The sequence below is a fragment of the Tenrec ecaudatus genome, chromosome 1 (assembly GCF_050624435.1).
Source record: "Tenrec ecaudatus isolate mTenEca1 chromosome 1, mTenEca1.hap1, whole genome shotgun sequence".
Classification (NCBI taxonomy): domain Eukaryota; kingdom Metazoa; phylum Chordata; class Mammalia; order Afrosoricida; family Tenrecidae; genus Tenrec; species Tenrec ecaudatus.
In genome coordinates, this window is record NC_134530.1 from 163,379,923 (window position 1) to 163,392,277 (window position 12,355).

Here is a 12,355-nt window from a genome sequence, read left to right on the forward strand (position 1 = left end):
AGGTCTGAAGCCATTTACCCCCGCCCCGTCTCTCTCCTCCCAAAGCAACTCTGCTTCCTCCTCCTGTCCTACCGGGGCAATGGCCCTATTCTCATCACCCCACACCCCTGATCCTGTCTGCCCTTCTGCACTGATGCCCCATCCTTTAACCATAGGAAGTCAGGGAGACACCGCCCCATCCATTGGCATCAAGCTGGCGGGACAAAGGTGAAATAAATATTGGGATCAACTTGACCACCCACCCAGGAAGAAGCACCATGTAGCCCTCTCCTTCCTACCAGGTCTTGGTCTCCTGGGGGGAGGGGCTGGGCCTTCCCCTTTAAAGCAGGACCTTGTGGCAGGAGCTGTTTCAGACCATAGCTCCTCCTTCTCTGCCTTCCTTGGGTCTGTGAGCGAGAAAGCGAATGGAACAGAATGCAGCTCTAGCAGCAGCAGCAAGTGGGGGCAGGCTGGTCCCAAGGGACAGGCACCTGAGTCACATCTGCTCTGAACAGCGCAAAGACCAAGAAGAGCTGCTCCCGAGGGGTGCTGGGATTCTCCCAGAGATGAGTGCCATTAGTAGGGTGTCGAACAGACCAGCTCCTCGCTGACTGCTGGAGGTGTTCCCCATCCCTTCCCTACTGGGCATGTGCAATGGGGTTGTCCCCTTCCAGGCCCATGACGTTTAAGCCCCCGGTGACCCCGGCATCAGCCTCATCCCATCACCTCCTTACAGACATTGCCAGCTCCACAGAGAGCGGGACGGGCGAGTCGAGCAGCTCTTGGCAGACAGAAAGGAAACCCCCAAGCCTTCTCGGTGACACCGCTGGGCCGGTTCAAACTGCCAACATCCACCACCCAAGGACCTAAACAGAAGCAAGTAAATGAGAGAATGAAACCGTCCATCATGTTACAAGTGGTTTTGCTACTTTTATTTCATAGGAATGATTCCTCTTCTATTTTTTTTTCTGTCATTGGCTTTTTGTTGTTGTATTGTTTTGTTGCTTGGTTTTGCTCTGTCTTGTTTTTGTGCATGTTATTATCTCCACAGGTTTGTCTAAATAAGATAGGCTGGATGAACAATCTGAAAACAGTGGGACCGACAGTTCCGGGGAGACATGGGAGGGGAGGGGTGGGGGAAAAGGAAGTGGTGTTAACAAACCCAGGGACAAGGTAACAACAAGTGATCCAAATCGGTGATGAGGAGGGTGTAGGAGGCCTGGTAGGGCATGATCAAGGGTAATGTAACCAAGAGGAATTACTGAAACCCAAATGAAGACTGAGCACGATAGTAGGACAAGAGGAAAGTCAAAGGAAATAAACGAAAGAGCTAGAAGGTAAAGGGCATTTATAGAGATCTAAATAAAGGCATGTGCATATGTAAATATATTTATATATGAGAATATGGAAATAGATCTATGTGCATATATTTATAGGCTTAGTATTAAGGTAGCAGATGGACAATGGGCCTCCACTCAAGTACTCCTTCAATGCAAGAACACTGTTCTATTAAACTGGCATTCCAGGATGCTCACCTTCCTGACACGATCACTGAAGACAAAGCGGGTCCTCTTCTATTTTTACGTATTTGTGAAACGAATGCATGCACATAGCTTTTCTAAACCTTCACAAAAGCTTACAACAAAAAAAATTAGAGTTCCTCAAATCTCCTTTAGGATTGCATTCATGATCTCTTTTCCAAGTATATGTTTACCACCATCATTTTAATCACATGACTCTACTGTCATTGATGGTACCACCAAGTAGGTTCCGACCCATAGCAACCCTGGGTACCACGGACTGGAACACCGTCCAGTCCTGCAGGCCATCCTCACCGTTCTCGTTATGTTTGAACTTGTTGTCGAGGGCCATCCTCATTTTTACTGCTCCTCTATTTCACCAAGCATGGGGTGCTTTTTCCAGGGACTGGTCATTCCTGCCAATGTGCCCAAAGCATGTGAGACAAAGTCTCACCATCCTTGCCTCTGAGGAGCATTCTGCCTGTCCTTCTTCTGACACAGATTTGTTTGTTCTGTTGGCAGTTCCTGCCACTTTCGTCGTTCTTCACCAGCATCATCATTCAAACACATTGTTTTGTCTTTGCTCTCCCTTATTCAATGCGTAATTTGCACACACATATGAGGCAGAGAATGTGATTTGGGCTTCTATTGCATTTTTTTAATGCAAGGTGTATTTATTTAAATAGATAAACTACAAGGCTGTCTTTGTTTCCAGATTTTGAATGCTCTCTTTCCCCAAACGAATGTGGCCTTTCCATGCAGCAGCCAGCCAAGCAAGGAAACCACCTGCCAAGAGGGCTGTCTGGAAGGAAGCATGCATTCTGCCCAAATAAAGCCTCTAGGGAGAAAGGTAGTGGAGTCAGTGTGCCTCCCAGGGTGTCTGTCTGCTCTAAGACACCGTCAGAGGGCAGCATGGAGGTGGGCAAGGAAGGGAGCAGGGTCTGTCCTCTGCGGACACATCTATCTGCCCCCATGTTCTTAATGCAGGCAGCAGCTCCTGCGTACAACCTGGAGAGGGCTGGAAAGGTGTGGGTCCTGGGAAGGTAAGCAGTGAAAGTATTGGGTTTGTCCATTTGTAGGAGTGACTGTCATCACGAAACGTGGTCCTGAGCAAGGCTCCAGGCCTGGAAGCTTAGGGGGCTGTTTACAGATGGGTCCTTGGAAGACAGACCCAGGAATCTGTGTCTGAAAAATCACAGTCTCCCAAACCCTATGGAGTAGCTCGGCTCTGCACAGCTTCATGTGCGGGGTCCCCATGAGTCAGAATTGACTGACAGCAACCAACAACAAAGCTTCATCAGGCTGGGGCTGGGTAGCAGAAAATATTTTAAAGGACTCAAAAATTGTCCGATGCTTGCACTGAATCCTAGCTCCAATTTAAGAACAATTATGCTTCTACATCATGGCCTTGCTAGATACTCAGCCTCAGGAAAGGAACACAGAAAGATAAGGGTGCTGTAGCAAAGTGTGGTGAAGAAATTAGATGGTGCCCGGCGATCAGATAAAATAGTGTCTGGAGTCTTAAAGGCTGGTTTCCAAACAAACAGCCACCTAAGTGAGATGTCAACTCAGAAGTTGCACAACACAGGTGACTGAAGGATTGATTGTAAATCCAAACCAAAGGAGGGAATAATATCAGCGCCTAAACTGTGAGATTCTGGTTTGCAGAGGGCTGTGGATGCCAGTGGAAGCCCAAGATCCATTTTGAGATGTACACAGGGAACAAGTCTCCAGGGAGTTCCCTCTATCCATAATGACGGAGTGGGAAGAAACGGGTTACCAAACAGAGTACATTGGAGAGATCAGAATGTACATAGGAGATCAAAATGATACGCCTGACTTGAACAGTTAAAGACTTGTCAGTTGATCTCCCCTCTGATGCACGTTAGGGCAGATCTGGTTTTCAAGTTTTTCTAAGGGTTTTTGTTTGGTTTGGTTTTTCTCATATTGGGGTTTATCTCTGATGTGCTTTGTCATTGGGGTAGCCCTCTTGAATTTTTGTTGTATGCTTTTATTTTCTACATTATATGAACCTGTAGAGACAGCAAGTAGAATAAGAGTTTCGCGGGAGTACAGTGGGAAGAGCTGGGTAATGGGGGACTAATATCGAGACGTTCAAGAAGGAAGAGAATGTTTTAAAACTGTGGTGGTACCGTTTGATGTGATTGAACTATGGAATGATATAATATCTGTATTAGCTCCCAATAAAATGGTTTGGGGGAAAAAATTGGTCTATAGTAAATGGCTCCCTACAGGAAAAGTCCCAGGGGTCCCATTCCCACCCACCCCCTTCCATAATAGATATCAGACCCTCAACTCTTTCTTCCCCAAGCAACAGCATCTTGGCATGTTACTGAGATATCTAGTCTAGAGACTTGTCTTTCTGAGAGAAAAGGAGACAACTGGTGGTGAAGTAAATAAGACAAGACAGCTAAAATGTTCTCGGTGTTGGTAAAAGCCTTCCTGGGCTCATGAGCACCAGAAGGCTTGTCATCTCTCCTGAAGCAGGCCTGTGTCACGTGGACCTCCTAGTCCACGAGAGAGCAGAGTCCTCAGCAGTCGATTGATGCTTCAGCACAAGTGGGCAGCAAAGACCCAGCCAGCAGACAGTCTGACTTCTAGAACCAAATGCATCAGAGGGATTTCCATGGCAAGGTCCTAGACTGCAGCCTTGCTCTCCAAACTCTTCCCAGAGCCCCAGGGAGCCCGAGACCTCCCACCAGAAAGCACAACTCTGGCTGACCTCACAACACACCCTGAGGAAAGAACCCTAAGAGGTCAAGGACACATCCCACCCTTGTGCTTATGTTTACCAAGCCTCAAAAACTGGACCACTTTAAGCACAGAGAAGAGTCGCATCTCATCAACGAAGCTGAGTTTGCTATAAAGTGCTTTTCGCCATGGAGTCAATTCTGACTCATAGGGAATCTATAGTCTCTTATTGCTTAATAAACCAACTTTAGATATTATCTTTGAATCCCTGCTATGAAAAAGAAGGTGTTAACTCTCCTGTGTTCTACTTCTCTACTCCCTTTCCGCTCATCTTCTCAAGTTTTCACGGTGACATCATCATTTCAGGCCTTCCTCTTGGCTGCCTTTGACATAGCTAGCAGTTAAGTAACCTGCTTTTGTCTCAGCAAGTTCAGTCAGTATCTCTTCATTCCCCTTGTCGTAAGGTGGGGAGCCCTCTCCCTCCCCTCCCCATCCTCCTCACCTTCCTCCTCCCACCTTCTGTCATCACATCTCTGCATAGACATTGTTCAATTGTCATTAACATTGGCATGTCATTCTGGAATCATAATGAAATGTTTATGCTTTCTTTACTTGTTTATCATAAGTTATTGGGAAAAAACATGTTTGCATTATTAGGACAACCTAATTATTGCTTACTGCATTGCCAAACAAGGAGTCCTGGCAGTGCCACAGTTAACTATTTGATTGCTCACTGAAAGGTCAGCGATTCGAACCTCAAGCCCCACCAATTGATTCGGTGAACGTGAAAGCCTTTGAGAGCCTGTGGGGCAGCCCTCTTCCGGCTCACAGGGTCACTGTGAAGTGGCAGTGACCCCACTGGCAATGGTACTGTAAAAACTGATGTGGAATGGGGCAGCCATGGGAGCCAAGTCCTATAGCAATCGACCTGCTACCCTAATGACCATTTTAAGTGTTAAAAAAAAGATATACTGAAAAGTAGTTTATTATTTCATACAGTTAATACTTGAATAAGAACAATAAAAGAGGTACACAAAACTAGATGATGTTAGAAGAGAAAGTTTTTAAATATTAATGAAACAATATTAAATAGCTAAAAATATCTAACATAGGATATTTCCATATGACTTTTCTTTTTTTTTTCCATTTCAGTGGGGGCCCTTACAACTCTTGTTGTGAATCATATATCAATTGTGTCCGACATATTAGTCCATATATTCCATCACTCTTTTCTAGACATTTACTTTCCATTGAGCCCCTGGGATCAGCTCCTCCTTTTCTCCCACCTTCCCTCCTCCCCTCCTATGGCTCGCAGGAGTCTTCCCTCGGATCCGAGCATCATTGGCTGCGTGCTTCATCCTTCACCATCTTTTCACTGCAGGAGCAGGATCCCGTTCCTTTAGAGGTCGGCCACTTGGACAAGAGTCATTGTGTTTGACAGAGTCAAAGCCGTTTTAAGAGGCTTCTCTTCTCTGAACACATTATGTTCATCTTGGAAAACCCGTTTATACTTCTGCTGAACCTACAGCGATTGTTCTAAGAATGTTTTTGCTCTGTGAATACTTTCAGAAATTGCATCATTTATCCATAATATCTCATGGAAATTTGGGGCATAGCACAAAGCTGAAGCGAATCACAGCGTGCCACCCGAAGGTTGTTTGGCACTTTTTCTGTTACGTTGTGTTTTGTTTTGTTTTGTTTTACTGAAGTTAACAAACACAAGGGACTAATAATGTACTATTTCATCAACAGTATAATAAGTTTTATGAAATGAATAAATAAATATTACAAACATATCTCTGTCTCATTTCTTTATACCTACGGATGGAATGAAGATTGCTTCACGTGCTTAGAATACACTCCTGCACATATGAACATTCAAAAAGCGAAAGGAATGTAAATCTGTGATTTCCAGCCACCCACCTTAGAGAGAAGCCCGATGGCAGATTCCATTTTAACAACTGGTTCGCGGAACTCAACAAAAATTAGATATTGGTTCTGCCAAATTGGTGAGAGCCAGCTGAACCCCAGCACAGGGTAAGGATGTCTGGTTCTTCTGCCTTCACAAAGGGAACGGAGAGTCAAGATCAACAGTTCATAGCGATTCCTACACCAGACCTCACAGACAATATGCACAATTGTGGGGTTTATTCGGTTAGTAACTGGTTACAATTCAGGATCAGGAGACATTTGGATGCAGTTTTTCCATCGGATGGTTTCTCAGTTGTTCCCACAGGCAGGCCTCACTTGGCATCTCAGACTGTGCCTCTCAGCCTCACCTCTGCCCCATGCACGCAAGTGTTACAACGCTATATAGCTCCACAAGTAAGTGGGGTGGCACCCACTCCACCAGTACGCTTTGGATGAAGGCATGCATCTCTCTTGCTCCGTGGGTTGACGAGCCTAGTTCTGCCATGGCCCCAGAAGCACTCAACTCCTGGCCAAAGGCACTCAGCTCTCTAACTCCTTGCATCCCAAACCCCTGCGGCCACTTCACCCCACAACGGAGCCCACAGCACTGTCTTGAATTGGCCCCTGGTTCTGTTGCCTTAATTTCTCACCATCTTCAGTGTTCCAAATCTGTCTCCTAAATCCAGGAGACTCTCAGCTCAGGGACCCAAAGTCCAAAGGACATGCTCCACTCCAAGCTATTCTTTCCTGGTGAGAGTGAGAGTGAGGGCCCCTCTCTGCTCTGGGGTTGGCTCCCTGAATGCCAGCAGGATGGGAAAACTGATGGATCAGGGTTTCACACACTTTCCTTACATGAGTCTACCCCTACAGGCATTCCATGTACCTAATTTGCATTATTGGCAAGCTATCCAATCCCCTTGGTGACTCACAACACCTTATTTGCATAGTCTTAGCCAATCATTTTATAGGTGTTCCAAGACCATCATGAAAGGACCATAGAAATACAATTCACTGCAGTACATCACCAGAAGCCACTAAGATGACATTTCTTTATCAAATGGTCCAGGATCACAATCTATCGTCTCTTAAAGGAGAATATTCTCAGCATCAAAGTCAAATAAATTATTTTTAATCTTTTAATCCCCCAATTGCTTGAGTTTCTTAAAGTTTTCTGAATTTTCTAATTGCTTTCGTTTTGCAGATGTGTTAGGCCGGATTCTCTACAGAAGCAAACCCAATGGTGCTTGCATGTGCGTGTTTATAGAAAGAGATTTATATCAAGAAATTGCTCACACAATTATAGAAGTGGTAAGTCCAATCCGGCTCGTGTCCATGGGTCAGATGTAAGCTGAAGGCTTCTCCTGACTTGTATAGCTGCAGGAGGCGACGAAAGGGAAGCAGGGTGCTGTCACAGGAAGACCACAGGCTGGTGGGTGCAAACTGGATGAATCCAGGGTCATTGGAATGAATTCAAGGTCAGCAGTCTGCTGATGGCTCCTGGGATCAGCAACCTATGTAACAGGTCAATGAGCCAGATGCCGCATCCTGGTCTCAGAGGGATTTGGGGGCTTTTTGTCTTTGGTTTGCTTTTTGTTGTTGTCATGTTTTTCTCTTGTTAAGTCAAACAAAACAAAAGAAAAAACCTGTTTTTTACAGCAATCACTTATATCTCCGAGTACTTTATTACATGAATTCTTTTTTTCACCAAGGTTATCTTTCTGTCAGTCCACAGATTGAATCTCTCTGAGGAGGCAAACTGTCTTCTAGCTCTTGCACCGCTTCTTCTCCTTTTAGGGCCGGAAGCTGTTCTTGTTGTTGTTTTCGTCTTTTCCCTTCATGCTGCCAATAGTCTTGACTTCTGGATCCTCTCATTTCCTTAGGAGCCTGGTGGACAGTGGTGAAGCACTTGACCACCACCCTACGGGTCTGTCTGGTGGTTCAAACCCACCAGTTGCCCCCAGGAGAAAGACGTGGCCATCTGTGTCCAGAAAGATGTCGGCTGAGGGAATCCTGTGGAAGACCTTTCTCTGTTTCCATCGGATCACCAGAAGGCAGAATCGACAGGGTGGCAACAGGTTTGCTTTTCTGTTTTTGTTTTGTCCTGTTTGTTGTTTTTGTTTTGTTTTGGTTTGGTTTGGTTTGGTTTGGTGTTTTTGTTTACCCTAACCCTAACCCTTGTTTTGTTTTTAATATCCATAAGAATGAAAGATTAGATTAATTCTGCTAAGTAATTCTCAGCACTATGGTGAGCATGTATCTCTTTCATTTGATTCCTCCCTGCAAAGGAAGGGTGCTTAAAGCTGAATTGTTCCTCTATCAGTAACCTCCTCCGCCTCCTTAGGATCCAGTACACTTTGCCTACCTAGGCATATCTCTAGTCTTATGAATTTTTCTGAAATGCGCTGAGCCCTTTTGATTTACACACTCACTTAGCTGCTTTAACTGAGGAAAGTTTTCTTTCTTTGTATTGTCGTTATTTACTTCTGCTATGTTTATTCTGGTCTCTTCCTTGGGCAAAAATCATAACCACCACGGACTGTCCTATGGCTAAGAGTTCAGTGCAGAGTCCCGCCTATCTCGGTGCACCTGGTAACACCACCCCAAGCAAGCTCTGGATTATTAGTCATGTATCTTAAACTGCCTGAGCCTGATGCCTGATTTATAAAAAGAGGATAATAACACTTTGCAAGGGTTAAGTATGATGTTTACAAAGATCGAATATGCAAACAAGATGCATTGAGAATTATTGGCCACTGGAATGCAGAAGTTGGAAGCAGAGGAAGGATCAATAACTGGAAAATGTGATCTCAGTGATAGAAACGATGCTGGGAACCACATGATAGAATTTTGCAAGACCAATGACTTCTTCGTCACACACACCTTTTTCAACGGCATAAACAGTGACTAGACATTTGGACCTCACCAGGGGAAAACACGGGCATCAAATTGACAATGTCAGTGGTGAAGCTCAATACCATCAGCCAAAATAAAGCCAGGGGCTCATGTGCAAATTCAAGCCGAAACTGAAGAAAATTAAAGCAAGTCCATCAGAGCCAAAAATACAACCTTGGGTGTATCCCACCTGAATTTAGAGACCTTCTCAAGAACAGACTTAAGGCTCTGAGCACTAATGACGGAAGGCCTGATGAGCTGTGGAATGCCATCAAGAACATGTGTGAAGAAAGCAAACCGCCATTTAAAAGAAAAGGAAAAACAAAAGCGGTGTCAGAAGAGACTCTAAAACTTGGTCTTGAACATAAAGTATCTAAAGCAAATGGAAGAAGCAATGAATTAAAAGACAAGAACAGAAATTGTCAAAGGGCAGCTCGAGAAGACAAAGTAGAATTTTTTTTTTTTTTGCGGTCCACTGTGGTTTATTGCTTGCTTTGTCACAGGCTCAGTGTCAGTGCGGGTGGCCCTTAGGGGAGGCTTTCACCACATGAGCACTGGACGGCCCAGGGTCCCCCCCCCCCCCCCCCCCCCGCCCCACCCCGCCTCATGAGAGGAATGGGAGGGCAGTGCTGCAGGCACATTGACCCCCTCAGCTTTGTCTCGATCTGGAGCTGGGTGGGGGGGGGCAGGGTGAGGGTCCAGGGCAGAGGGAAAGGATGGTGGCCACCACAGCCCAGCAGGGAGAGTCTGGGCAGGGCCTAACTCTGCAGGGCCTCCAGGATGGCGCGGAGGATGGCGGCGGCGGCTGCCACAGCCCCCGGGTCTGGCTGGTCCAGCCGTGCTGAGCTGATGTAGCTGGCTCTTCCGGCTCCAGCCTCCATGTGCTTAGTGGCCTCGGCTGCGGCTTCGGCACTCTTGACAGCTTTGGTCAGCACCTGGAGCAGGTCAGCGCCCGGGCTCTTCCAGGCCTGCAGCTCCTGCCCTGCAGCCCACAACGAGTCCAGCATGGTCCTGTCCCCGGGGGCGGCCTTGCCATACCTCTGCATGGCCTCCAGGCAGGCGTCCATGGCAGCAGACCAGGCAGGGAGGTCAGTCTTGGTCCTGAGCGGCTGGGCTGCTGCCGTCAGGAAGAGGCCATAGAGCGCCCCTGAGGAGCCGCCCATCTTCTCCAACAGCAGCACGGATAACCTGGAGAGCAGCTGAGCGGGGCTGGTGGGGGCCGGGCCCGCCTTCAACCACCCCTGGATGGCTGTGGCCGCGCGGCTGTGGGTGGTGCCACAGTCGCCGTCCCCGGCTGCCCGGTCCAGGGCGTTCAGGTGCTCCTTCGGACCCAGGAGCGTGGTGCACACCCGCTCCAGCACGGGTGCCATCCGCTTCGATGCTGACCCTCTGGCGGCAGTGGAGTCAGGGCCCTCCGGGGGCTCAGCGGGGGCAGCCCGGCTCCGAGTGGGCCCAGTCACAGAGGTCTTCACGGGTTGGTCCAGCCTGAGGCACTGGTTTCAGCGTCGATCAGTTTCAGGAGGGGCTCGTCGGCCAGCAGGAGGGTCAGGGAAACACCAGCCATCTCCAGCGCAGACATGAAAGTGCCCACCAGGGCACGGGCGATCTTCACCCCGCGGGCCTCCAGGGCGCAGACAGCAGCGTCGGCAACGATGCCCAGTTCCAGGAAGGACAGGCCACCCAGGTTGTTGACCACCAGCACCACCGAGGAGCCTGATTGCACAGGCACATGGGACGCGTTGGAGGGGTTGGTCATGTGGTCGAGCATCAGCTTCACGATCTCATCAGCTGTGGCCATCTTGATCCACTGGACACCGGCGTCCCTGTGGATACCCAGGCCCAGTTCTACTTCATCGGTAGAGAGCTCGAAGGTGGGCTTGGAGCCAGGAATACTGCAGGAAGACAAGCTCACCCCAAGGGTGCCCATGACCTTGGCGACCTCGCTCACCTGCCTGGTGATTTCCTCGAGCCCCACACCAGCCTCAGCCAGGGCGCCTGCCACCTTGTGTATGAGCACGGTGCCACAGAGTCCCCGCCTGCCTGCCTTCTTCCCCAATGACCACCATCTCCACAGGGAGGCCCTCCGCTCGGGCCTGCTCCCGGGCCAGGCCGAAGTTCAGCCGGTCCCCCGTGTAGTTCTTCACGATGAGGAGGGTCCCCGCTGTGCCTACCTGGGCCACTGCCCGGATGGCTGCCAAAATGCTGCCCACAGCTGGGGAGGTGAACACAGCGCCCGCGATGACCCCCGTCAGCATCCCTTTCCCTATGAAACCGGCATGGGCGGGCTCATGGCCGGAGCCCCCACCCGACAGCAGTGCCACCTGGCCCTTGAGACTGTCCAGGTCGGAGCGGAGGGTCACCCAGTGGCCCTGCAGGAGCTGTAGGTCGGGGTTGCAGGCCACCAGGCCTGCGAGCGCATCGTCAGCACAGCCTGTCACCGAGTTCATCAGCTTCTTGGAGGTCATGGCGGCGTTCACATTTTCGTACTGAGCTGAAGGACAAGTGGTCCTGTGGGAGTAAGCTGCCTGTCTCTGGGCTCACGGAGGCAGGTGGCAGCTGCACCTCGGCGAAATGTGGGTTGTATGTTTGGGGTCAGATTTTAAAGAGCGATGGAGGCACTCGTGCTGCTAAGTAAGGAATCCTTCAAGGTCTCCTGTCGCCACGCGCCCTCCACCGCTTCTCTCTAGCGCCATCTCAAAGTAGAATATCATGATGAAATGTGAAAAGGCCAGGGTTAGAGAGGAAAAGAGAAAATCACACTCAGCATCCCTCACTGTCAAAGAGTTGGAGGAGGATTTCAAGCTTTCAGTTGCAATATTGAATTATTCCCTGGGTAAAATATGGAACAATGCCAGAAGCATCCAAAGGAAATGGAAATACACAGGGTCATTGCACCAAAAAGAACCGACTGATGTTCAAGCACTTCTAGAGGCAGAATCTGACCCAACCAGCGGTGTGAAGGAAGAAGTCCATGCAGCACTGAAGGCATTAGCAAAAAACAAGAGCTCAGAAATTGATGGAAGACTAACTGAAATGCTTCAACAGACTGATGAAGTACTGGAAGCACTTGCTTGTTTATAGCAAGAGTGGAAGAGATTCATATTTGTGCTCATCTCATTAAAAAAGGTGGCCTAGCAGAATGTGGACATTATAAAACAGTCTCACTAACATCACTCTCAAGCAAAACTTTGCTGAAGATACTTCAAAAACAGTCGCAGCACCTCAACAGGGAGCTGCCGGAAGTTGCAGCTAGACTCAGAAGAGGATGTGGCACAGGGCTAGCACTGCTGGTGTCAGATGGACCGTGGCTAAAAGCAGAGACTACCAGAAAGATGTTTACA

At 48.4% G+C, this 12,355-nt stretch overlaps 1 pseudogene; it reads right to left on the reverse strand.

The window, feature by feature from the left end:
- Positions 1-9,664: 9,664 nt before the first annotated feature.
- On the reverse strand, positions 9,665-11,667 carry LOC142437085 (triokinase/FMN cyclase pseudogene; annotated as a pseudogene).
- Between the last annotated feature and the right edge of the window lie 688 nt (positions 11,668-12,355).